Genomic DNA, 26966 nt, shown 5'->3' with positions numbered 1-26966 from the left:
CTTAATGGTAGAAGAAGGAGGGACTGAAGGAATTCATGATATGAATGCTAAAAAGAGGGATGTTCCAAAGATTCCCTGCCTCGTTACATCATATGTCATGTGACTGTGGTTACCATGGTAATCATATGACACTTCGCAAACTGTAGAGGAGTGTTTTTCATTCTTGGTCGTCAGGAGACATAACAGTTCACGTTTTCCAGACACCTAGCTGTGCACAGGCGAAGTCATTTCTAACTGACATATTCTAAAGATGACATCGGGCTGCGACTTTAACTGCATGGGAATTAGTTTGAAATATGTACTTAGTCGCAGATGAAGCACAGCGGGACTTTGTGTGAAAAAAGCTGTGTCCGCTGCATTGTGTACAGATTCAGACTCATTCGCACAAGTGTCCCATATCAAATTAATCAGTGCAGTCTCGTGAAGTGGTTTTGTTGCAACTCATTGCGGCTAAGATGCATATTTGAGCAAAAAAGGCGCTCGGCACATGCTGAGTGTCACAGTACCTGGCATGCTAAGAAGGGTCATTTGGCGCCACTGCAGCAATAGTGTATGCGGATGCATCTGAGTAATGGGTAGTCAGACGCAGCCAATCAGTACACAAGTGGATAGTCAGATGTTTGTTACACAGGTGGGTCGTCAAATGTAGCCAGGGTGGAACACCTGTGGGTTGTCAGGTTTGAAAACCTCTTATGCTGCTATGGATAGTCAGGAGTATTAATGCCAGCTTCCTGTACATGTCAGGGTCATCCTGGCCCACAGGGGTACAGGGGAATCCCTGGTCGGCACCACCTCCTCTTCTAATGTGAGAATTCGGACAGTGAATGTGAATTATACATTGTTACTGTATTACAGGGGTCAGTTACCTAGTAGAGCAGAATCATGGTAGAACAGACCCATGCACTGTAGTATCTGTGTTGTCTGCAGGCTATCACCTTTATAATGGTTGGTCAAACCCTAGTGGTGGCTGGCCACACCACTTAAACACTACTGCCTGCCCACAGTGGGCCCTTTATGCCCCAATCTGACACTGGCGCCACACCCTTGCATGGGATGACCACACCCCTTTGGGTGGCAGGTACTATAGCTGCACACCATTTGCCCTGTGTAATTATGCGTTATGAGTTCCATTATGTTTTTTATCTATATATTGAGCACTGGGGGTACAATTTGTGTCAGTTCATTTTTAAAACACTGTATGATGGGTACATGTTATAGGACAAAATTATTTGTTGCAATTTGTGGGCCAAACCAATATTAATGGGAATGAAAACTATCAGTTTTTCTGAGAGCAGTGCAATATCATACTCAAATGATTTGCCTGCCCCTAGTTCCTACTGAATTATTAATTTATATACACTGCTCAAAAAAATAAAGGGGACACTAAAATAACACATCCTAGATCTGAATAAATGAAATATTCTTATTAAATACTTTGTTCTTCTTTACATAGTTGAATGTGCTGACAACAAAATCACACAAAAATTATCAATGGAAATAAAATTTATTAAGCCATGGAGGTCTGGATTTGGAGTCACCCTCAAAATTAAAGTGGAAAAGCACACTACAGGCTGATCCAACTTTGATGTAATGTCCTTAAAACAATAGTGTGTGTGGCCTCCACGTGCCTGTATGACCTCCCTACAACGCCTGGGCATGCTCCTGATGAGGTGGCTGATGGTCTCCTGAGGGATCTCCTCCCAGACCTGGACTAAAGCATTCGCCAACTCCTGGACAGTCTGTGTGGTGCAACGTGGCGTTGGTGGATGGAGCTAGACATGATGTCCCAGATGTGCTGAATTGGATTCAGGTCTGGGGAACGGGCGGGCCAGTCCATAGCATCAATGCCTTCGTCTTGCAGGAACTGCTGACACACTCCAGCCACATGAGGTCTAGCATTGTCTTGCATTAGGAGGAACCCAGGGCCAACCGCACCAGCATATGGTCTCACAAGGGGTCTGAGGATCTCATCTCGGTACCAAATGGCAGTCAGGCTACCTCTGGGGAGCACATGGAGGGCTGTGCGGCCCCCCCAAAGAAATGCCACCCCACACCATTACTGACCCACTGCCAAACCGGTCATGCTGGAGGATGTTGCAGGCAGCAGATCGTTCTCCTTGGCGTCTCCAGACTCTGTCACATTTGTCACATGTGCTCAGTGAGAACCTGCTTTCATCTGTGAAGAGCACAGGGCGCCAGTGGCGAATTTGCCAATCTTGGTGTTCTCTGGCAAATGCCAAACGTCCTGCACGGTGATGGGCTGTAAGCACAACCCCCACCTGTGGACGTCGGGCCCTCATACCACCCTCATGGAGTCTGTTTCTCATCGTCTGAGTAGACACATGCACATTTGTGGCTTGCTGGAGGTCATTTTGCAGGGCTCTGGCAGTGCTCCTCCTGTTCCTCCTTGCACAAAGGTGGGGGTAGCGGTCCTGCTGCTGGGTTGTTGCCCTCCAACGGCATTCTCCAGGTCTCCTGATGTACTGGCCTGTCTCCTGGTAGCCCCTCCATGCTCTGGACACTACGCTGACAGACACAGCAAACCTTCTTGCCACAGCTTGCATTGATGTGCCATCCTGGATGAGCTGCACTACCTGAGCCACTTGTGTGGGTTGTAGACTCCTTCTCATGCTACCACTAGAGTGAAAGCACCGCCAGCTTTCAAGACCAAAACATCAGCCAGAAAGCATAGGAGCTGAGAAGTGGTCTGTGGTCACCACCTGCAGAACAACTCCTTTATTGGGGGTGTCTTGCCAATTGCCTATAATTTCCACCTGTTGTCTATTCCATTTGTACAACAGCATGTGAAATTGATTGTCAATCAGTGTTGCTTCCTAAGTGGACAGTTTGATTTCACAGAAGTGTGATTGACTTGGAGTTACATTGTGTTGTTTAAGTGTTCCCTTTATTTTTTTGAGCAGTGTATAAGAAACCTGTCTTTGGGCCTAATTCAGACCTGATAGCAGCAGCAAATTTGTTAGCTAATGGGCATAACCATGTGCACTGCAGGGGGGGCAGATGTAACATGTGCAGAGAGAGTTAGATTTGGGTGGGTTACATTGTTTCTGTGCAGGGTAAATGCAGGGTAAATACTGGCTGCTTTATTTTTACACTGTAAATTAGAATTCAGTTTGAACAGACCCCGCCCAAATCTAACTCTCTCTGCACATGTATATCTGCCCCACCTGCAGTGCACATAGGGGGTCATTCCGAGTTGTTCGCTCGTTTGCTGATTTTCGCAACGGAGCGATTAAGGCAAAAATGCGCATGCGCATGGTTCGCAGTGCGCATGCGGTTAGTATTTTAACACAAAACTTAGTAGATTTACTCACGCCCGAACGAAGATTTTTCATCGTTGAAGTGATCGTAGTGTGATTGACAGGAAGTGGGTGTTTCTGGGCGGAAACTGGCCGTTTTCTGGGAGTGTGCCAGGGAAAAATGCAGGAGTGTCTGGAGAAACGGGGGAGTGGCTGGCCAAACTCTGGGCGTGTGTGTGACGTCAAACCAGGAACGAAACTGACTGAACTGTTCGCTATTTGTGAGTAAGTCTCGAGCTACTCAGAAACTGCTAAGAAATTTCTATTCGCAATTCTGCTAATCTTTCGTTCGCACTTCTGCTAAGCTAAGATACACTCCCAGAGGGCGGCGCCTTAGCGTGTGCAATGCTGCTAAAAGCAGCTAGCGAGCGAACAACTCGGAATTACCCCCATAGTTTTACCCAATTGCTAACAAATGTTCTGCTGCAATCAACTCTGAATTAGGCCCTTGTGTACTACCTTAAGCGCTGTGTTTTATTTCATCATGAGTTTGTGTGATCAGACTAGCCATTTGTATCTATATTGCACCCATGTAGGTGCTCCGAGTGATGAGCAATGAAGACAACTAATTTTCCAGTATCCTCTCCTAGGGGTAAATTTACAAAAAATCATGTTGGTCCAAGTTCGCATTCTCACGTGAGTTTAGAGTTCTTACCAAACTCTGAAATTTACAAAAGCTAAAAACGGGAGTAAAATCATGACTTTAGCTGCAAAACACAGCTGACGCGGACCGGGGGAGGGGCGGGTGCGAGGGGCCGTGGATGAAGGAGGATGCCTGGAGGTGCTGTACATGGGGGAGGGGCGGGTGCAGGGGGGGTGAGTTTTGAGGAGTGGTGGGGGCAGGGGGGGATGGGGTTAGGGGAGGGGTTCCAGAGGTGCTGAGGGTGGGAGAGGGGTGGTTGCGGGGTGCCGCGGATGGGGTCTGTAAATGCTTCAGGTGGGGGAGGAGTGGCTGCAGGTGGGCCAAGGATGGGGGAGGGGGGCAGGAGGTGCCGCAGGTGGGCGAGTGGCAGGTGCAGGGATGCAGTGGATAGGGTCCATAGGCAGTGGCATAAGTTCGTCCCAGTTGCCCGGAGGCAAGATAATTATTGGTGTGCCCCCCCCCCCTATATTTAGCACTGCCCCGTGAAAAAAACAGATCTGAGGGGGTTAGTGAAATAGTGCTGGGCCATGGGGACAGTGTGTCTGTGTGGAGTCTCTGATATCCCGGCGAGCATAATACCAATGCTGGGATCCCACTGATGAGAATACCGACAGGGGTGAGTAAGGGGAGTTCTCTCCTCTCCCCGCACCTCTAACCCTAACTCACCCTCCCCGCAGCCTAACCCACACTCCCCGCACCTCTAACCCTAACCCACCCTCCCCGCAGCCTAACCCTAACCCACCCTCCCCGCACCTCTAACCCTAACCCACCCTCCCAGCAGCCTAACCCTAACCCACCCTCCCCGCACCTCTAACACTAACCCACCCTCCCCGCACCCTAACCCACCCTCCCTGCACCTCTAACCCTAACCTTCCCTCCCCCGCAGCATAACTCTAACCCACCCTCCCCGCACCTCTAACCCTAACCCACCTTCCCCACAGCCTAATCCTAACCCACCCTCCCCGCAGCCTAACCCTAACCTACCCTCCCCGCACCTCTAACCCTAACCCACCCTCCCCGCAGCCTAACCCTAACCCACCCTCCCCGCACCTCTAACCCTAACCCACCCTCCCCACAGCCTAACCCACCCTCCCCGCAGCCTAACCCTAACCCACCCTCCCCGCACCTCTAACCCTAACCCACCCTCCCCACAGCCTAACTCTAACCCACCCTCCCCGCACCTCTAACCCTAACCCACCCTCCCCGCATCTCTAACCCTAACCCACCCTCCCCACAGCCTAACCCTAACCCACCCTCCCCACAGCCTAACCCCTCCCATCTGACGCATAAATCCAACCCCCCCCCCCCCCCCCCTTCCTCCCGGCCCTATACCTAAGATCGCGGGTATACTTATGGTCAGGATGCTGGTTGTCGTGATCTTGACCCATCCAGGATTTTGAAGGGTGTGTGGCTATGGGGCAGTGTGTGTGTGCAGCTATGGAGCTGTATGTGTGTGTGCGGCTATGGGGCGGTGTGTGTGTGCAGCTATGGGGCAGTGTGTGTGCAGCTATGGGGCAGTGTGTGTGTGTGCGGCTATGGGGCAGTGTGTGTGTGTGCGGCTATGGGGCAGCGTGTGTGAGCGGCTATCGGGCAGTGTGTGTGTGCGGCTATTGGGCTGTGTGTGCGGCTATGGGGCAGCGCGTGTGTGTGCGGCTATGGGGCAGCGCGCACACGCGCGTGTGTATGCGGCTATGGAACAGTGTGTGTGTGAGCGGCTATGGGGCAGTGTGTTTGTGTGCGGCTATGGGGCAGCGTGTGTGTGTGTGGCTATGGGGCAGCGTGTGTGTGTGCAGCTATGGGGCAGGGTGTGTGTGTGTGTGTGTGTGTGAGCGGCTATGGGGCAGTGTGTGTGTGTGTGCGGCTATGGGGCAGTGTGTGTGTGTGTGTGTGTGTGTGCGGCTATGGGGCAGCGTGTGTGGCTGTGGGGCACTGTGTGTGTGTGTGCGGCTATGGGCAGTGTGTGTGTGTGTGTGTGTGTGTGTGTGGCTATGGGGCAGCGTGTGTTTGTGTGGCTATGGGGTAATGTGTGTGTGTGTGTGGCTATGGGGCAGGGTGTGTGTGTGTGTGTGTGTGTGTCTATGGGGAAGCGTGTGTGTGTGGCTATGGGGCAGCGTGTGTGTGTGTGTATGTGTGTGTGTGTGCGGCTATCTGGCAGTGTGTGTGTGTGTGTGTGTGTGTGTGTGTGTGTGTGTACACGGCTATGGGGCAGTGTGTGTGTGCGGCTATTGGGCAATGTGTGTGTGTGGCTATGGGGCAGGGTGTGTGTGTGTGCGGCTATGGAGCAGTGTGTGTGTGTGTGCGGCTATGGGGCAGTGTGTGTGTTCGGCTATGGGGCAGTGTGTGTGTAAATTGGAGCCAGCCAGAGCAGCAGAGATGGGGGCAGAGCAGAACATACAGTGCACTAGGGTAAGATGGTGACACAGGTAGAGCAGCCCCAGATGTTACACTGACCTGTAGCATTCGTCAGCCTCTCCAGCTCCCAGAACTAAAATGCCCAGGGCCAGCTCGCAACTCTGAGTTACTGGGGGTAAATGGGTGGCTGTCAGCCAAAGTGAGGGCGGGGCTTAAGGTGCCGTGAGTGGGCAGGGCTTAAGGTGTCACATATGGGCTGGGTTTTGGCAGCCACAGACAAATGCAAGGAATTTTACATGTGGCTGGCCCTCCCCTTCTCTAGTACACTACAGCTGTGACCAGTGTAGAGAGAGACACTGGGAATGAGCGGCCCGGCCGTGTCTCTCTCAGCAGATGCAGGGCACACTTGCCTACTTTTTAAAAAGCCTTTCAGGGAGATTGTGAAAGTGACACCTATCAGCGCGGATGTGTATGGCTACATCTGAGAGGCGTGTCATAAAAATGACTTACGGTATATCCAAATGTAAGAAGAAGTAGAACTTTGCAAATGAGCCCCAAAGTTCTACTTCTTGAAGAAAACACACTGATATTTTGCTATTGATACTGACATAGAATTCCACACATTAAAAAATGGAGAACAAAAATGTGGAGGGTAAAATAGGGAAAGATCAAGATCCACTTCTACCTCGTGCTGAAGCTGCTGCTACTAGTCATGGGCGAGACGATGAAATGCCATCAACGTCGTCTGCCAATGCCGATGCCCAATGTCATAGCAGAGATCATGTAAAATCCAAAAAACTAAAGTTCAGTAAAATGACCCAAAAATCTAAATTAAAAGCAACAACTAAATACCTTCCTCTTGTAACCAAGCTCCTGCAAACCACACCACCAACTCCCTTAGTGTCAATTTCCTCCTTAGACAGGAAAGCCAATAGTCCTGCAGGCCATGTCACTGGCAAGTCTGACGAATCCTCTCCTGCCTGGGATTCCTCCGATGAATCCTTGAGTGTAACCCCTACTGTTCCTGGCTCTGCTGTTGTTGCTGCTGGGAGTCTATCATCATCCCAGAGGGGAAGTCGGAAGACCACTTGTACTACTTCCAGTAAGCAATTGACTGTCCAACAGTCCTTTGCGAGGAAGATGAAATATCACAGCAGTCATCCTGTTGCAAAGCGGATAACTCAGGCCTTGGCAGCTGTGTTGGTGTTAGACGTGCGTCCGGTATCCACCGTTAGTTCACAGGCAATTAGAGAATTTCTTGAGGTAGTGTGTCCCCGGTACCAAATACCATCTAGGTTCCACTTCTCTAGGCAGGCGATACCAAGAATGTACACAGACGTCAGGAAAAGACTCACCAGTGTCCTAAAAAATGCAGTTGTACCCAATGTCCCACGGACATGTGGACAAGTGGAGCAGGGTAGACTCAGGACTATATGACTGTGACAGCCCACTGGGTAGATGTATTGCTTCCCGCAGCAAGAACAGCAGCGGCGGCAACAGTAGCAGCATCTCGCAAACGCCAACTCGTTCCTAGGCAGGCTACGCTTTGTATCACCACTTTCCATAAGAGGCACACAGCTGACAACCTCTTACAGAAACTGGGGAACATCATCTCAGAATGGCTTACCCCAATTGGACTCTCCTGGGGATTTGTGACATCGGACAACGCCACCAATATTGTGCGTGCATTACATGTGGGCAAATTCCAGCACGTCCCATGTTTTGCACATACATTGATTTGGTGGTGCAGAATTATTTAAAAAACGACAGGGGCATGCAAGAGATGCTGTCGGTGGCCCGAAGAATTGTGGGCCACTTTTGGCATTCAGCCACCGCGTTCCGAAGACTGGAGCACCAGCAAACACTCCTGAACCTGCCCCGCCATCATCTGAAGCAAGAGGTGGTAACGAGGTGAAATTCAACCCTCTATATGCTTCAGAGGATGGAGGAGCAGCAAAAGGCCATTCAAGCCTATACGATATAGGCAAAGGAGGGGGAATGCACCTGACTCAAGCGCAGTGGAGAATGATTTCAACGTTGTGCAAGGTTCTGCAACCCTTTGAACTTGCCACACGTGAAGTCAGTTCAGACACTGCCAGCCTGAGTCAGGTCATTCCCTTCATCAGGCTTTTGCAGAAGCAGCTGGAGAGATTGAAGGATGAGCTAAAATGGAGCGATTCCGCTAGGCATGTGGGAATTGTGGATGGAGCCCTTAATTCACTTAACCAGGATTCACGGGTGGTCAATCTGTTGAAATCAGAGCACTACATTTTGGCCACCGTGCTCGATCCTAGGTTTAAAGCTTACGTTGTATCTCTCTTTCCGGCAGACACAAGTCTGCACATGTTCAAAGACCTGCTGGTGAGAAAATTGTCAAGTCAAGCGGAACGTAACCCGTCAACAGCTCCTCCTTCACATTCTCCCGCAACTGGGGCTGCGAGGAAAAGGCTAAGAATTCCGAGCCCACCCGCTGGCGGTGATGCAGGGCAGTCTGGAGCGAGTGCTGACATCTGGTCCGGACTGAAGGACCTGCCAACGATTACTGACATGTCGTCTACTGTCACTGCATATGATTCTGTCACCATTGAAAGAATGGTGGAGGATTATATGAGTGATAGCATCCAAGTAGGCACGTCAGACAGTCTGTACGTATACTGGCAGGAAAAAGAGGCAATTTGGAGGCCCTTGCACAAACTGGCTTTATTTTACCTAAGTTGCCCCCACCTCCAGTGTGTACTCCGAAAGAGTGTTTAGTGCAGCCGGTCACCTTGTCAGCGATTAGCGTACGAGGTTACTTCCACAAAATGTGGAGATGATGTTCATCAAAATGAATTATAATCAATTCCTCCGTGGAGACATTCACCAGCAATTGCCTCCAGAAAGTACACAGGGACCTGAGATGGTGGATTCCAGTGGGGACGAATTAATACTCTGTGAGGAGGGGGATGTACACAGTGAAAGGGGTGATGAATCGGACGATGAGGAGGAGGTGGACATCTTGCCTCTGTAGAGCCAGTTTGTGCAAGGAGAGATTGATTGCTTCTTTTTTGGTGGGGGCCCAAACCAACCAGTCATTTCAGCCACAGTCATGTGGCAGATCCTGTCGCTGAAATGATGGGTTTGTTAAAGTGTGCATGTCCTGTATATGCAACATAAGGGTGGGTGGGAGGGCCCGAGGACAATTCCATCTTGCACCTCTTTTTTATTTTATTTATCTTTGCATCATGTGATGTTTGGGGCTAATTATTTTAAGTGCCATCCTGTCTGACACTGCAGTGCCACTCCTAGATGGGCCAGGTGTTTGTGCCGCCCACTTGGGTCGCTTAGCTTAGTCATCCAGCGACCTCGGTGCAAATTTTAGGACTAAAAATAATATTGTGAGGTGTGAGGTGTTCAGAATAGACTGGAAATGAGTGGAAATTATAGTTATTGAGGTTAATAATACTATGGGATCAAAATTACCCCAAATTCTATGATTTAAGCTGTTTTTGAGGTTTTTAAAATAAAAAACACAAATCCAAAACACGCCCGAATCCGACAAAAAAATTTCAGGGAGGTTTTGCCAAAACGCGTCCGAATCCAAAACACGGCCCCGGAACCGAATCCAAAACCAAAACACAAAACCCGAAAAATTTCCGGTGCAAATCTCTACTTAAAACTAATGCAGGGAAATGGCACTGATGATCCCATTTGAATGTATGTATCGGATTTCTTTATTTCTGCAAGAATATAACAGCTACATAATGCGGATAAGGTGTTATCAGGGAGATTGATGGTCTATTCAGGGAGTGAGGGAGATTTCAGGGAGTTTCCTGCAGAATGAGGGAGGGTAGGCAACTATGGTGCAGGGTAGCTTCGGGCTCCATCGACAAGCCTGATCACCCCTTCCCCCCGCACATACACTGTAAAGCCACCTGCAGAACTTTGCCTCCCGCCCATCCCGTGTCCTCCCCTGCCACCGCACACATTGTAAAGGCAGCCTCAGCACTCACTGACACGTTCACCACTTCAGTCTTCTCCCAGCCCGCGGCACGCACCTGTCAGACTGCTCTCCGCTGGGCTCTTCTAGTCTCTCCCACTCTGAGTCTGTGCTGGGAAGTCGAGCTGGGATGGGCCCAGGTACTTTTCAAGGGGCGTGGCCTAATCACAGGAGGTGTTGTCATGTACCCTTAGAAACAAATACAGAAAAAAATTGAATTTTAATTAGAGATGAGCGGGTTCGGTTCCTCGGAATCCGAACCCCCCCCCCCCCGAACTTCACCCATTTTACACGGGTCCGAGGCATACTCGGATTCTCCCGTATGGCTCGGTTAACCCGAGCACGCCCGAACGTCATCATCCCGCTGTCGGATTCTCGCGAGATTCGAATTCTATATAAGGAGCCGCGCGTCGCCGCCATTTTTCACTCGTGCATTGGAAATGATAGTGAGAGGATATGGCTGGCGTCCTCTCACTTTGTTTCAGGGGGCTGCATATCTTTATTCTGGGGACCAGCAGTATTATAGGAGGAGTACAGTGCAGAGTTTTGCTGACCAGTGACCACCAGTATTATACGTTGTCTGCCTGAAAAACGCTCCAAATCTGTGCTCAGTGTGCTGCATATATCTGTGCTCACACTGCTTTATTGTGGGGACTGGGGACCAGCAGTATTATATAGGAGGAGTACAGTGCAGAGTTTTGCTGACCAGTGACCACCAGTATTATACGTTCTCTGCCTGAAAAACGCTCCATATCTGTGCTCAGTGTGCTGCATATATCTGTGCTCACACTGCTTTATTGTGGGGACTGGGCACCACCAGTATATCATATAGGAGGAGTACAGTGCAGAGTTTTGCTGACCAGTGACCACCAGTATTATACGTTCTCTGCCTGAAAAACGCTCCATATCTGTGCTGCATTGTAGTATATAGTAGGAGTACAGTGCATCATTTTGCTGACCACCAGTATATAATATATAGGAGTACGGTAGAGACTGCTCTACCTACCTCTGTGTCGTCAAGTATACTATACATCCATACCTGTGGGGCATTTCAGTTTTGCACAGTTTGCTGACCACCAGTATATAATATATAGCAGTACGGTACAGTAGGCCACTGCTCTACCTACCTCTGTGTCGTCAAGTATACTATCCATCCATACCTGTGGTGCATTTCAGTTTTGCACAGTTTGCTGACCACCAGTATATAATATATAGCAGTACAGTACAGTAGGCCACTGCTCTACCTACCTCTGTGTCGTCAAGTATACTATCCATCCATACATGTGGAGCATATCAGTTGTGCGCAGTATATATAGTAGTAGGCCATTGCTATTGATACTGGCATATAATTCCACACATTAAAAAATGGAGAACAAAAATGTGGAGGGTAAAATAGGGAAAGATCAAGATCCACTTCCACCTTATGCTGAAGCTGCTGCCACTAGTCATGGCCGAGACGATGAAATGCCATCAACGTCGTTGTCACAACTGAGGGCTGGTACTGACCAGGGGAAGCCTCAATTGTAGGGGCAGAGGTATATGTGAACCTGGGAAGCAGTACAGAGTCCTTAGACAAGCAGGTAACCTTTACCACAGATGCCCGAAGGCGTGACCACGACAACAAAGGAAAGTTCAAAGGATTTATTAAACACAGTTCAGAGGAATACTTGGGATCAATGACGGAACACCGATGGTGACTTGGAATCGATGACGGAACACCAATGGTTACTTTGGGATCGATGGCGGAACACCGATGGTTACTTTGGGATCGATGGCGGAACACCGATGGAGACTTGGGATCGATGGCGGAACACCGATGGAGACTTGGGATCGATGGCGGAACACCGGTGGAGACTTGGGATCGATGGCGGGACACCGATGGTTACTGGCAGGGCAGAGCACCGCTGGAAGCTAGAAGCTGGAAGCCGGTATCGGGTAACTGCCAGTCACAGGGAGCAATGTTGAGACACTGCAGAGTCAGGCTGTACTGCAGAGAAAGTCCATGGGAGAACTGCACACTGGAATCACTGAAGACAATTGAAGCACTGACATCTTTCCAGCCCAGGAACAAGATATTTATACCTGCTGGGAAACAGGGATTGGCTGGCTGATTAAGCAGAGTCTAGAGTGCAGCTGCTGGGTAATTAGGTAGAAACCAGAGTGCAGCTGATTGGCTGAAAAGTAACATGTGATGAAAACAAACATGGCTGCGCCCATGTTTGAACTTGGAGGGAAAGACTGTTTGTAACTTGCATGTGAGTTTTAACCATGAAGCTGCCAGAATCACAGTGAAGAGATTTGAGACAATGAGATGCAGCGTGCTGCATGCAGACAGTGCAGATGGAATCCAGGCTTGGAACACTGGGACAGTCTCAGGAGGCATTTGGAAGATAAATACTGATAAGGAATTACCTGGATCGTGACAGCACCCCCTCCTTTAGGAGTGGCCCCAGGACACTTCTTATAAATTCTTTACCTGAACAAACGGAAGAATCTAGATTGAATCCTGATGAACTTGAACTGGCTGGAACCAGAGGAGACTGTACTGGACCTATGGACGAGACCAAATTAAGTCCAGACAAACTTGAACCGGTTGAGACCGGCGGAGACTTTAGACCGACGGATAGGACCGGATTAGATCCGAAGGTATTGGAATCGGCTGGAACCGAAGGAGGCTGATCCGGACAGACGGATGGGACCGGATTGGGTCCAGAAAAGCTTGAACCGGCTGGGACCGGAGGAGTCTTCGGATTGACGGTTGAATCAGCTGGAACTGAAGGAGTCTTTGGACCTACAGATGGAACCGGATTGGGTCCAGAGATATTGGAATCGGCTGGAACCGAAGGAGTCTTTAGACCTACGGATGGAACCGGATTGGGTCCAGAGATATCGGAATCGGCTGGAACCGAAGGAATCTTCAGACAGATGGATGGAACCGGATTGAGTCTAAAGACAGTTGAATCAGCTGGAACTGAAGGAGTCAGAATCCGGTTAGAACCGGAATGAGTGGTATCCGAGTGTTCAGTTAGACCATCCTGGACCTGGTCCATGCTGGATGCCAACAGGGTGGTGCTCTCTGAAGATGGCAAACAGGAGTTCATAACTGCATCCGTAGCACAAAAATTTCCATCTGGGAACTTGGCTCTGGATACTTCCCTTGGGACTGAAACTTTTGTGACCCATCCTGGGGTTGATGAATCAGACACCTCTCTCAGGGTTGTTTCTCCAGCACCCCTCCTGGGGTTGACAGATCAGAAACTCCTTTTTGAGAAGACTCATATGCCCCTACTAGAGCTTGAACATTGGATACCCCTCCTTGGGCTGTAGACACAGACGCCCCTCCTTGGGCTGTAGACACAGACGCCCCTCCTTGGGCTGTAGACACAGACGCCCCTCCTTGGGCTGAGTAAAGAGCATCATCATTCCAGGAAAGTTCGGACGCTAGGATCTGGTACTGTACCAGATATTTACCGACTGTTCGTGTCCCCTGATGTAGCCGGAGGATATCAGAGGAGGCAGAGGTCACACGACCTGGTTCATCAAAGATGCGCCTGAAGGTTGCCACGAAATCTGCATATGAAGAGAGCAGGGCATCAGACGTCTCCCATAGAGGTGATACCCAATCGAGGGCGGAGCCACTGAGGAGGGAGATGATGTAAGCAACCTTGGTGCGGTCAGTTGGGAAACATCCAGGCTGTAACTCAAAATATATCTCACACTGATTTAGGAAACCCCGACAGGCTTTTGGGGAACCATCAAACTTGGCAGGTGTCGGTAAATGGAGACAAGGAGCAGAAACGGGAATGGTGGGTGGGGTACTGCAGTCGGCACACTGGACGCCCCTGAACCACAGAGGGTTACTTGTATTCCATTCAGCCGAGAGGAGAGGTCCTGGAGACAGCGGATCACATGGCCCTGTGCAGTCTCCTGACGTTCAAGGCAGGCTGCAAGTTCTTGCATCGGCCTGGTCGCTTGGACCTGGTTTCAGGCCGGATCCATTAGGTCAGTGCTTACTGTCACAACTGAGGGCTGGTACTGACCAGGGGAAGCCTCAATTGTAGGGGCAGAGGTATATGTGAACCTGGGAAGCAGTACAGAGTCCTTAGACATGCAGGGAACCTTTACCACAGATGCCCGAAGGCGTGACCACGACAACAAAGGAAAGTTCAAAGGATTTATTAAACACAGTTCAGAGGAATACTTGGGATCAATGACGGAACACCGATTGTGACTTGGAATCGATAACGGAACACCGATGGTTACTTTGGGATCGATGGCGGAACACCGATGGTTACTTTGGGATCGATGGCGGAACACCGATGGAGACTTGGGATCGATGGCGGAACACCGATGGAGACTTGGGATCGATGGCGGAACACCGATGGTTACTGGCAGGGCAGAGCACCGCTGGAAGCTAGAAGCTGGAAGCCGGTATCGGGTAACTGCCAGTCACAGGGAGCAATGTTGAGACACTGCAGAGTCAGGCTGTACTGCAGAGAAAGTCCATGGGAGAACTGCACACTGGAATCACTGAAGACAATTGAAGCACTGACATCTTTCCAGCCCAGGAACAAGATATTTATACCTGCTGGGAAACAGGGATTGGCTGGCTGATTAAGCAGAGTCTAGAGTGCAGCTGCTGGGTAATTAGGTAGAAACCAGAGTGCAGCTGATTGGCTGAAAAGTAACATGTGATGAAAACAAACATGGCTGCGCCCATGTTTGAACTTGGAGGGAAAGACTGTTTGTAACTTGCATGTGAGTTTAACCATGAAGCTGCCAGAATCACAGTGAAGAGATTTGAGACAATGAGATGCAGCGTGCTGCATGCAGACAGTGCAGATGGAATCCAGGCTTGGAACACTGGGACAGTCTCAGGAGGCATTTGGAAGGTAAATACTGATAAGGAATTACCTGGATCGTGACAGTCGTCTGCCAAGGCCGATGTCCAATGTCATAGTAGAGAGCATGTAAAATCCAAAAAACAAAAGTTCAGTAAAATGACCCAAAAATCAAAATTAAAAGCGTCTGAGGAGAAGCGTAAACTTGCCAATGTGCCATTTACGACATGGAGTGGCAAGGAATGACTGAGGCCCTGGCCTATGTTCATGGCTAGTGGTTCAGCTTCACATGAGGATGGAAGCACTCATCCTCTCGCTAGAAAACTGCAGTGCCACTCCTAGATGAGCCAGGTGTTTGTGTCGGCCACTTGGGTCGCTTAGCTTAGTCACACAGCTACCTCATTGCGCCTCTTTTTTTCTTTGCTTCATGTGCTGCTTGGGGACTATTTTTTTGAAGTGCCATCCTGCCTGACACTGCAGTGCCACTCCTAGATAAGTAGATGGGCCAGGTGTTTGTGTAGGCCACTTGTGTCGCTTAGCTTAGCCATCCAGCGACCTTGGTGCACCTGTTTTTTTCTTTGCATCATGTGCTATTTGGGAACTATTTTTTAAATCTGCCATCCTGTCTGACACTGCAGTGCCACTCCTAGATGGGCCAGGTGTTTGTTTCGGCCACTTGGGTCGCTTAGCTTACTCACACAGCTACCTCATTGCGCCTCTTTTTTTCTTTGCATCATGTGCTGTTTCGGGACTATTTTTTTGAAGTGCCATCCTGTCTGACACTGCAGTACCACTCCTAGATGGGCCAGGTGTTTGTGTCGGCCACTTGGGTCGCTTAGCTTAGTCATCCAGCGACCTCGGTGCAAATTTTAGGACTAAAAATAATATTGTGAGGTGTGAGGTGTTCAGAATAGACTGAAAATTAGTGGAAATTATGGTTATTGAGGTTAATAATACTATGGGATCAAAATTACCCCCAAATTCTATGATTTAAGCTGTTTTTGAGGGTTTTTTGTAAAAAAACACCCGAATCCAAAACACACCCGAATCCGACAAAAAAATTTCAGGGAGGTTTTGCCAAAACGCGTCCGAATCCAAAACACGGCCGCGGAACCGAACCCAAAACCAAAACACAAAACCCGAAAAATTTCCGGTGCACATCACTAATTTTAATCACCTCCATGGCCACACTGCAGCCCAGTACACAGCAGCCTGTGCTGGGCTGAGGAAAAGAGCTGCAGCTGCTGCTGCTGCTAGGTAAGGGGGCCTGGGCCCCTACTGTCTTAACAGCAGCGTAGGCCTCGGGCACAGCAATGTACTGGGTCCCCTTCCCATCCTCCAGCGGTAGGGGTAGGGGGTGTTCTATCTTCCGCTCAGCATGTAGTACCTGGAACAGTAATTTCTGCTAATTACTCCTTTACTGCACAGATGGGGCTAAACTGTAGAAGAGGGCATTGGGCTGAATGAAGAAGCCCTGGTACATGACTTCCAGAGTGGTAGGGGGTGTTTAATACCTAGGGGATGGGTGGATAGTGGAGTGGGCTTAATATTTATAATTTTCCGGTGGGATGGCAGCTTGCTTGACTGCAGATTTCTCAAGTTCCTGAAAATATATTTCTTAGCTTTGGGATAAAAAGCTAGAGAGTCCCACCTTTCCGAAGGTTCTGGGGACTTGGGGATCAGAGTCCAGGGGCCAAAGCAATTCACCAACAAAAATCTAAAACTGCATATTAGACGTGTGGAGCTGGAGCAGGAACCAGCTGCTGGAAGGCTGATATCTCTGGTTCTGGGCATAGTAGAGACAAGCTGCCAGTGTCCACCAAAAGGGGAGAGTCCCAGCTTTTGGCTTATACCCTCAGAAATACTGTAATTCAGACAGAACCTGAGATATCAGGCTGGGAAGAGCAATTAACAGGCTTGGTTGGGGACCACTGCTTTCAAGTCAGATATCTCCTGTTCCCCAGGGCCGATTTTCAAAAATCTGGTACTCCTGGAAAGAGGGGACCCTCAGCTATCAGCCTAGGGCCCTTATACACCTGGAGCCCTTGGGCAAGAGCCCATTCAGCCCATACGAAAAGACGGCCCTGTCCCCCCCTCTCTTGGCACCACTGGTCACATGTGCCATTATGGAGGAGAAGGGCTACACTGTGACTGACAGCGAAGACTGACTGTGTGGGCATGAGCTGGTGCTGGTCCCAGCGGCAGCTGTTCAATCAGTGTGAGCTGACAGGCTGCTGGGGCTTGGCCGGTTCAGCCTTACATGTACTCTGCAGCGCTGCTCCTGATCACCATCCTTGTCCGTGCCGTGCAGGGGTGCTGCGGATGGGGGAGGGGCAGGTGCATCAACTACTCACTAGAAAGTTAAAGGATCATACCATGCATCCAGCCACCTCTCCTATATATTTGGGCTGATCTGTGACTCTATGATTCTGACTCCACCCAGCATTGTGATCATGGCCGGATTAAGCCTTGGGGGTGCCTGGGGCACTTAAGACAAGGGGGCCCCTGGTGGAAGGTGGGGGAGTGTACTTTAAATTATGCATACCCCCCCAACATGACCCATTCCAGGAGGGACAAAATGCTCTCTACCTGGACATCCTTCTTAATCAGTAGCGGTTCTTGCCACGGGTAAGCATGCTTTTTGCCCAGGGCGCCGCTGTCCCCAGGGTGCCGCCGCCACCATGGCAAGAGCTGCTAATGATCCCCGCTCCCCGGCTGCAGCAGGCGCCGTGAGCTGTGTAGGCGCCCGCTGCAGCCGGCTCCACTGACAGACACTAGATGGAGGGTAGTGCAGCAGCGGTCTGGAAGCAGCAGCGCAGCTGGTAAGTATTGTGTAGTTGTTGGTTTTTTATTGTGTGTGTTTGTAAGCGGCGCTACTGGGGCACAGCTACAGGGGTCACAACTACTGGGGGCAGAACTACAGGGGGCACAACTACAGGGGGCACAACTACAGGGGGCACAGCTACAGGGGGCACAGCTACAGGGGGTACATCTATATGGGACAGAACTACAGGTGCACTACTATTGGGGTCACAACTACTGAGGGCAAAGCAACAGGGGCACAACTATTGGGGGCACAGCTAGGGTGCACTGCTACAGGGGGCACAGCTTCTTGGGGCACAGTTACAAGGGGCAAATCTACTGAGGGCCCAGCTAGGGTGCATTGCTACAGGGGGCACAACTACTAGGGGCACAGCTACAGGGGACACAACTACTGGGGTCCCAACTACAGGGGGCACACTACAGGGGCACAGCTACTGGGGGCACAGCTACCGAGGGCACAACTACTGGGGGCACAGCTACAGGGAGATAACTGTGGCCACGCTCCTATTTTTGGGCACGCACCTTCAACGCGCACAAGCTCTATTTTACTGGGGGGAGGGGGGCACCACAGGAAACTTTCGCCCTGGGTGCCACAAGGTCTAGAACCGGCCCTGCTCGTAATATATGTTTGGTGTCACCTGTGTTGAACTATTTAATAGAAAAAAAAGGTGTTTCACCTTTCAACACAGGTGATTGCAATCATAATTTAAGATAGCATATTATCCCTCCAGGACTGGGTCATGTTAGGATGTATGGATTGTGTATATTAAATTTAATCCAATGGGGTATATTAGATTTAAACTAATAGTTGAATAATGCCTGGGTACTGTTTATAGCTCCGCCTAACTGAGATACAACTATTTTATAAAGTTTTCTTGTAGTGGAACAAAAACAACTTAAACAACCTTAGAATACACATAGAAAAAAAATCTATAATTTATCTTGTCACATGCAAGAATAGCTGCAGCAGCCTATATACTACTTACACACTGGTACAGGATTCAGGAGGGCTCTGCATGTGTGTGTGTCTCTCTCTAGACCCTCATTAAATAACAGGTTACACAGGACCCAGACACTCAGGTAGGGAGGAGTTGAAGATGGGATCCCTGTGTCACTTACAGCTCTCTCCACCTTTCTATCTCTCCTCTGGTCGGAAAGCTCATAAAACCTGGTACTCTGCCTGCAATGCATACTGCCCTGCTCGCATTCTGGCTCCCTGATTCTGCTACTGCATGAGAGGGAACGCTAGCAATGTCGGTGTGCTCTGGCTGGGAGGCCTCCTAACAAAGGGGGGCCTGGGATTCTGTATGCCCTGCAACACCCCCCCCCATCCCTTAATCTGGCTATGGTTGTGACTCCGCCCAGCGTTATACACACAGTCACAGAGTCACAGATCTGGGCAAATGTATAGGAGATAGATTATTAATCGTTACTATAATATTTTTATCTACTGTACATACACGTATGTGGAACTCTGGGGCTGTCAGTTCCTCTATGCATGATACATTAGCTTAGTAACTAAGGAAGACATGTACTAAGCAGTGATAAAAGTGGAGAAGTGAGCCAGTGGAGAAGTTGCCCATGGCAACCAATCAGCACTGACGTAACATTTATAATTTGCATACTATAAACATATACAGAGCAGTTGATTGGTTGCCATGGGTAGCTTCTCCACTGGCTCACTTCACTTATATCACTGCTTAGTACATGTCCCCCTATATGATACTTGAAACTTAGAGCAAATATCACTGAGTATCGCACAGTGATATTTAGTAAATAAAAATAAAATGTATAGGCTTTTTAAATACATGCACATAATATAAGATAGTAACACAGATACTATACAGCACGGTGAGCACTGGGGGAGAATTAATAACTGACATAATGACCATGTTTTGAAGTATTACGCGGTACTGAGAACCAGGTGTCCAATGTTAGAATAAGTCTTATTACTATTATATTATTATTAAGTGCACATTCATGTCATAGTGTCAGCGCACTTTGTAATGGCAGACATGGATATAGTAAATCATGCCGCCCAATACTTAAAGGTTTCAATTATCCACGTGTACAGTATTTAAATGTAACGCAGATGTTGTACATAACTGACTTTACTTGCGCAGCAAAGCTCTGATAAATTATATCCTGGCGTTCTAAGAGAGATAAAATCTGCAATAATATCACAATCTCGCAGTGTGGTCGACTTATGTGAGATAATTTACACTCGGGGTATAATGTCAAGCTGATGTCTTACAGTTTCGGCTAGCGCTTTGCGCTGTAAAACACATCTCCGCAGAGTAAATAGATGATGGTATATGAAAACAAATATAGAAAAGAAAGATGATCCCTGCATTCGATATGACACGGGCACGGCTGTTGGTTTTGTGAAGGAAGACTAGAGTGCACATTATTCAGAGGTAGCAATAAACTACAAAGTTCCAAGCAAGTTAAAAAGTACAGTAAGTCATTCTAGCTCCAAGCCAAACATTACCTAGAAACTGCAGAGGACATGACACAGTATACAGCAGAGCTTTATCCACACAGAACCGAGCCAAGAGTACACTGAGCTCCTGCAAGTAGAGTTCATATACTGTAGTCAGGGGCGTAGCCAGAACTTTGAGAGCCCCACATTTTGAAGGGGCCCCTGCCATAATAATTCTAGAGACACATCTCTCTGCAGCAGTTGTTAATTGTATGCCCCATATTAGTGCCCTAGTTGCTTTTCTGAGACATATTAGAAAAATGTATGTAACACATGTAACTTTGACAGGGAAGGTGGCCCCTTTCAGCTATGGGCCCGATAGCAGCTGCACTCCCTGCACCTATAGTAGCTACGCCCTTGTATATAACACATGTAACTGTGACAGGGACGGTGGCCCCTCTCAGCTCTGGTCCCCATAGCAGCTGCACTCCCTGTACCTATGGTAGCTACGCCCTTGACTGTACTGTAGTATATCGTAAAATAAAGGAGAAATAATCGGTGTATGTCATAAAGGCTTTTTAAATTCTGTCCTAAAAACAGAACACACATACAGGGCATAATAATAACAGAAGAGGAGGCCCGTGTGCAGCCTCCTCCGTCCGGGCCCCCTCTTCTTTAGCCGGCAGCACAGTAGAGTGTGAGCGCTAGGGGGCACAGACTTTATTGTGCAGCTCTCCATGGGAAATGGCACGGCAGCCATTTTTCCTGAGTTTTCCTTACTGTGCATGCAAAAAACTTCGGGAAAGTGGCCACAGCTCCATTTTTCTGGTGATTTGTAGAGAGGTGTTACCACCAACAGGGGACTCTGGAGAGGTAAGTATTGCAAAAAAATGGGTGCAGGGTGTGTAGTGCGGGCCCCCATGGACTCAGGGGCCTGTGCACCCATTATAGATATGCCACTACCCACATACCTAGGGTGTTCAAAGGTGAAAATGAACTCTAATGTGCACATGTGCTACCGAATAAGTATTAATTGTAGATAATGCTGGATCACCAAAAATGACAGGATGCTTATACTAAAATTGGACTTACATGAGGCCTGCCAGGTGACTTCTGGGGCAAGGTTCAGGGCCACCAAGTGATATTAATCTGCCAGCTGCATAATGTTATTCGCATCTACTGTACATCATTCCTATTTTCAAGAGTATAAGGGGTAGATGTACTAAGCAGTGAAAAGACTAGAGAAGTTGCCCATGGCAACCAATCAGCATTGACGTAACAATTATAATTTTAATACTATAAAATTATACAGAGCAGCTGATTGGTTGCCATGGGCCACTTCTCAACTGGCTCACTTCTCCACTCTTTTCACTGCTTAGTACGTCTCCCCCTTTAGAGCATAACAAACTGTGACCCTGATTCGTGTTTGTAAGTAAAGCAAAAAAATCAAGCAACTGTTCAGAGCTATGTTGCAGGTGGGGCAGATATAACGTGCAGAGAGAGTTAGATTTGGGTGGGGTGTGTATACAATTAAATTTCAGTGTAAAAATAAAGCTGTCTAATATTTATGGGATACATGCAGCCAGTATTTACCATGCATAGAGACAATGGGGGTAATTCCGTGTTGATCGCAACATCAAATTTGTTAGCAGTTGGGTAAAACCATGTGCACTGCAGGGGGGGGGGGGGCAGATATAACATTTGCAGAGAGAGTTAGATTTGGGTGGGTTATTTTGTATCCGTGCAGGGTAAATACTGGCTGCTTTATTTTTACACTGCAATTTAGATTTCAGTTGGAGCACACCACACCCAAATCTAACTCTCTCTGCAAATGTTATATCTGCCACACCTGCAGTGCAAATGGTTTTGCCCAACTGCTAACAAATTTGATGCTGCGATCAACTCGGAATTACCCCCAATGTACTGTAATTGTATTTGTTCCCCTTGCAGTGCAACTTGTTTTTTTTCCAGATACAACGTTACTTGCTTTTTTTGCTCCATGTAGGTGAAGGATTGGTCCTCCGGCAGTCCAAGACCGAACACGCTGGCAGGGGTAGTTTTGTTGGTTCCATCTATAGACAACTGAGACTGCGCTGTTGCGCTGTTGCTCTGTTGCTCTTACTACACATACAGTAATGCGTCTTTGCAACCAGATATCCCCTGCTCATGGCTCATGCATATGGATAGAATACCACATAAGAAGTATTAGTTTGGTTGGTTTTTGTAGCACTGTATTTCGAGTATTGTCCACTCACATGGGAATTTTGCACACATTTGTTTTGGGATTGGTGCAGTCATATCTGCCATGGAATAGGGATTTTCAGTTGCATTATGGTCTTCGGACAGTGGAAATCGGACAGTTATAAGCGTTATATAATATTATATTAATTGGTTCGTTTGCTAAGGTGGTTATTTTTTTTGTTCTGCTTATGTAAGTGTTCAATGTGCTTGTGGTTTCCTGTGTGGGGGTACTAGAATATGGATTAATATGAACTGGGAATACTAAAATGTGGTATAATATAAACTTGGGTGAGTGTGGTATAATATGATCTGGGGGTACTGCCTGGTATGTGAAATGGGGACACTGTGTGGCATAATGTGAAATGGGGGCACTGCGTGGCATAATGTGCACTGGGGATACTGCAATATCGCACAAACAGAAAAACAAACAAATAAAACCAGTATGTGAAACACCTTCCAACTTCTTAAATAGCTCAGTTGGGACAAAGAAAAGACTATGCGATTTCCCTTGAACTCCCTGTAGCACTAAACCACCAATATTGACTATACACACAGTGCGATTTTGGCTATGTGTGAGTTTTACTATGGCCGATTTTGACTACACTAGAAATAGCTCATTTAAATAGTGGGTTGGTATTTCAGGGGGGTGGGCAGAGGTGCCAATTTATGTTATTTCTGGTGGGTGCTCAAGCCTGTTGAATGCCCCACCCCCACGATAAGCAGTAACTCACCCCTCCTGAGTTCTCTGCTCTACCTGTATGCAGTGTCGGACTGGTACATGAAGGGCCCACCGGGGAAATGCAGTGGTATGGGCCCATGTTTAGAGGCTTGGCAATCCATTAGTATGTGGTCTGGGCCAATTGATAAATATATACAGTAAATACTGCTACTAAATAAATGATAGTGTACCAGATTAATAACAGCAATGTACTGTAGTGAGTACACCATAGTCCTGTACAGTATAACTCAAGTACTCAGTATAGTGTATAACTCAAGTTATTTACACTGTATAGTGTATAACTCAAGTGCTCAGTCTGGAACATGATCCCTAGAGGAGGGGGTGGGGCCCCAGGCAGTGGGTCCCACCAGTGGTTTCCCCTGTACCCCTGTGGGCCAGTCCGACCCTGCCTGAATGGCAACAACAGTCTAGTTTTGATGCGATATGTATCTATACTTGGCAGGGGCATGTGATCTAGCGAAACCGCTGGATCTTATTCGGGAAATGGCAGCGGGACTGGTGAGTGGCACATAGGGCCAACCTTATAGTGCCATAGTACAAGTAGAATGTTTTGTGGGTTGTCAGAATATTACATTTAGTGGAGATCATCAGTGATACCCCTTGCAGCCCAGAAAGGCCCTGCTCATACCCTCCTTGAGGCATACCCCCATCAGTCACAGCTCTTGGGACAGCTCATCTGACTGTCTGCACCTAAAATCAGGACTGTCCCTTATGAAGCAGGGCAGCTGGGAGGTGGGAGTAATATTTTTGGAGGTACTTTTTCTGTTCTAATTAGTGATGTGCACCGGAAATTTTTCGGGTTTTGTGTTTTGGTTTTGTGTTTGGTTCCGCGGCCGTGTTTTGGGTTTGGACGCGTTTTGGCAAAACCTCACCGGAAATTTTTTGTCGGATTCGGGTGTGTTTTGGATTCGGGTGTTTTTTTCAAAAAACACTAAAAAAACAGCTTAAATCATAGAATTTGGGGGTCATTTTGATCCCATAGTATTATTAACCTCAATAACCATAATTTCCACTCATTTTCAGTCTATTCTGAACACCTCACACCTCACAATATTATTTTTAGTCCTAAAATTTGCACGAGGTCGCTGGATGGCTAAGCTAAGCGACCCTAGTGGCCGACACAAACACCTGGCCCATCTAGGAGTGGCACTGCAGTGTCAGACAGGATGGCACTTCAAAAAAATTGTCCCCAAACAGCAAATGATGCAAAGAAAAAAAGAGGCGCAATGAGGTAGCTGTGTGACTAAGCTAAGCGACCCTAGTGGCCGACACAAACACCTGGCCCATCTAGGAGTGGCACTGCAGTGTCAGACAGGATGGCACTTGAAAAAAATAGTCCCCAAACAGCACATGATGCAAAGAAAAAAAGAGGCGCAATGAGGTAGCTGTGTGACTAAGCTAAGCGACCCTAGTGGCCGACACAAACACCTGGCCCATCTAGGAGTGGCACTGCATTGTCAGACAGGATGGCACTTGAAAAAAATAGTCCCCAAACAGCACATGATGCAAAGAAAAAAAGAGGCGCAATGAGGTAGCTGTGTGACTAAGCTAAGCGACCCTAGTGGCCGACACAAACACCTGGCCCATCTAGGAGTGGCACTGCAGTGTCAGACAGGATGGCACTTGAAAAAAATAGTCCCCAAACAGCACATGATGCAAAGAAAAAAAGAGGCGCAATGAGGTAGCTGTGTGACTAAGCTAAGCGACCCTAGTGGCCGACACAAACACCTGGCCCTTCTAGGAGTGGCACTGCAGTGTCAGACAGGATGGCACTTGAAAAAAATAGTCCCCAAACAGCACATGATGCAAAGAAAAAAAGAGGCGCAATGAGGTAGCTGTGTGACTAAGCTAAGCGACCCTAGTGGCCGACACAAACACCTAGCCCATCTAGGAGTGGCACTGCAGTGTCAGACAGGATGGCACTTGAAAAAAATAGTCCCCAAACAGCACATGATGCAAAGAAAAAAAGAGGCGCAATGAGGTAGCTGTGTGACTAAGCTCAGCGACCCAAGTGGCCGACACAAACACCTGGCCCATCTAGGAGTGACACTGCAGTGTCAAGCAGGATGGCCCTTAAAAAAATACTCCCCAAACAGCACATGATGCAAAGAAAAATGAAAGAAAAAAGAGGTGAAAGATGGAATTGTCCTTGGGCCCTCCCACCCACCCTTATGTTGTATAAACAGGACATGCACACTTTAACGATCCCATCATTTCAGCGACAGGGTCTGCCACACGACTGTGACTGAAATGACTGGTTGGTTTGGGCCCCCACCAAAAAAGAAGCAATCAATCTCTCCTTGCACAAACTGGCTCTACAGAGGCAAGATGTCCACCTCATCATCATCGTCCAATTCATCACCCCTTTCACTGTGTACATCCCCCTCCTCACAGATTATTAATTCGTCCCCACTGGAATCCACCATCTAAGGTCCCCGTGTACTTTCTGGAGGCAATTGCTGCTGGTGAATGTCTCCACGGAGGAATTGATTATAATTCATTTTAATGAACATCATCTTCTGCACATTTTCTGGAAGTAACCTCGTACGCCGATTGCTGACAAGGTGAGCGGCTGCACTAAACACTCTTTCGGAGTACACGCTGGAGGGAGGGCAATTTAGGTAGAATAAAGCCAGTTTCTGCAAGGGCCTCCAAATTGCCTCTTTTTCCCGCCAGTATACGTACGGACTGTCTGACGTGCCTACTTGGATGCGGTCACTCATATAATCCTCCACCATTCTTTCAATGGTGAGAGAATCATATGCAGTGACAGTAGACGACATGTCAGTAATCGTTGGCAGGTCCTTCAGTCCGGACCAGATGTCAGCACTCGCTCCAGACTGCCCTGCATCACCGCCAGCTGGTGGGCTCGGAATTCTTAGCCTTTTCCTCGCACCCCCAGTTGCGGGAGAATGTTAAGGAGGAGCTGTTGACGGGTTACGTTCCGCTTGACTTGACAATTTTCTCACCAGCAGGTCTTTAAACCCCTGCAGACTTGTGTCTACCGGAAAGAGAGATACAACGTAGGTTTTAAATCTAGGATCGAGCACGGTGGCCAAAATGTAGTGCTCTGATTTCAACAGATTGACCACCCGTGAATCCTGGTTAAGCGAATTAAGGGCTCCATCCACAAGTCCCACATGCCTATATCGTGGCCAGATGTATAGGCTTGAATGGCCTTTTGCTGCTCCTCCATCCTCTGAAGCATATAGAGGGTTGAATTCCACCTCGTTACCACCTCTTGCTTCAGATGATGGCAGGGCAGGTTCAGCTATTTTTGGTGGTGCTCCAGTCTACTGTACGCGGTGCCTGAACGCCGAAAGTGGCCCGCAATTCTTCGGGCCACCGACAGCATCTCTTGCACGCCCCTGTCGTTTTTTAAATAATTCTGCACCACCAAATTCAAGGTATGTGCAAAACATGGGACGTGCTGGAATTTGCCCAGATGTAATGCACGCACAATATTGCTGGCGTTGTCCGATGTCACAAATCCCCAGGAGAGTCCAATTGGGGTAAGCCATTCTGCGATGATCTTCCTCAGTTGCCGTAAGAGGTTTTCAGCTGTGTGCGTATTCTGGAAAGCGGTGATACAAAGCGTAGCCTGCCTAG

This window comes from Pseudophryne corroboree, chromosome 2 (assembly GCF_028390025.1).
Source record: "Pseudophryne corroboree isolate aPseCor3 chromosome 2, aPseCor3.hap2, whole genome shotgun sequence".
NCBI lineage: Eukaryota > Metazoa > Chordata > Amphibia > Anura > Myobatrachidae > Pseudophryne > Pseudophryne corroboree.
This window is presented reverse-complemented; position numbering follows the sequence as displayed.